This window comes from Solanum pennellii, chromosome 9 (genome assembly GCF_001406875.1).
Source record: "Solanum pennellii chromosome 9, SPENNV200".
Classification (NCBI taxonomy): domain Eukaryota; kingdom Viridiplantae; phylum Streptophyta; class Magnoliopsida; order Solanales; family Solanaceae; genus Solanum; species Solanum pennellii.
In genome coordinates, this window is record NC_028645.1 from 63,319,537 (window position 1) to 63,320,764 (window position 1,228).

A 1,228-nucleotide genomic window follows, 5' to 3' on the forward strand; every position below is an offset into this window, starting at 1 on the left:
AAGTTCAGAGAGTCGATTTCAGTACCCAAATTTTAGAATTCTAAGTGTTTTGGAACGAGACCCCCACGACGGTCCGTCGTGCCCATGACAGTCCGTCGTGGGATCCGTCGACTCAGCCAGTTTTTCCAGAAATAAAATCTGCTGCTCAAAACGACTAAACAGGTCGTTACAGTATGTTTTCTATCCTTCTTCAAAACAAGGAAGACTGTGAGAGGTCTTCAATTATGCAATTACAATATTTTTTGTGGGTAAACTAGATAGATCAACAAAATAGACGCAACAAGGAGAATGGAATAACTCAACTTCAAACGAGAAAACTATCTAGATAATTAATATGTACTCATTTTCACAGTTATAACTACAACTAGATGCTCAAGCTTTGTAAGTCTCAAACCATTCGAGAAAAAACATTTGATCAAAAATTCATTTGAAGAGTCCAAGCTGGATTTAATAGGTACTCCTTTGTTCCTGATTTATTTGTTGTATTTTTATTTTTATTTAGTTCAATATAGAATCTTTTGTGCTCTTGGGGAGTGGGGTGCATCTTTAAGACCAAAAAGTTAAGGGAAAATGCATGCACTAGCACCCCCTCAACTTATACCTGAAATTCTAGAGACACACTTATACTACTAAGGTCATATTAGAACTTATTTTATAAGTAATACTCTACCCCTTTTCGACCTATGTGGCACTAGCTTGAAAAAACAATCAACTAGCGTTGGGCCCACAAGATAGTGCCACGCAGGTCAAAAAGGGGTAAATTATTAATAAAATAAGTTCAGGGGGGTAATAGGACCTTAGTATAGTATAAGTGTGTCTCTGAGATTTTAGACATAGGTTGAGGAAATATTTGTGCATTATCCCAAAAGTTAAAGACATTTTTATATAGACTACATTTCTTTCAATTAAAAGTCTTCTTTATCTTTTGAAATATCACATAAAAATAAAATTAGACAAATTTATTCCCTTTTTGTTTATATATAGAGAGGTTTTCTCACAATATTAAAATACAATTTTGTTAATTTTGTATTGTTCTTCCTCTTAAAACAAGGAAGACAGCGAGATTTGTTCAACTATGCAATTTCAATATTTTTGTGGGTAAAATAGACAGATCTGTAAAAATTGATGCCACAAGGATAATGGAAAAATTTAATTTCAAACAAGAAGACTATCTAGATAATTAATATGTACTCATTTTCACAGTCATAAATATACTTTTGCAGCAACT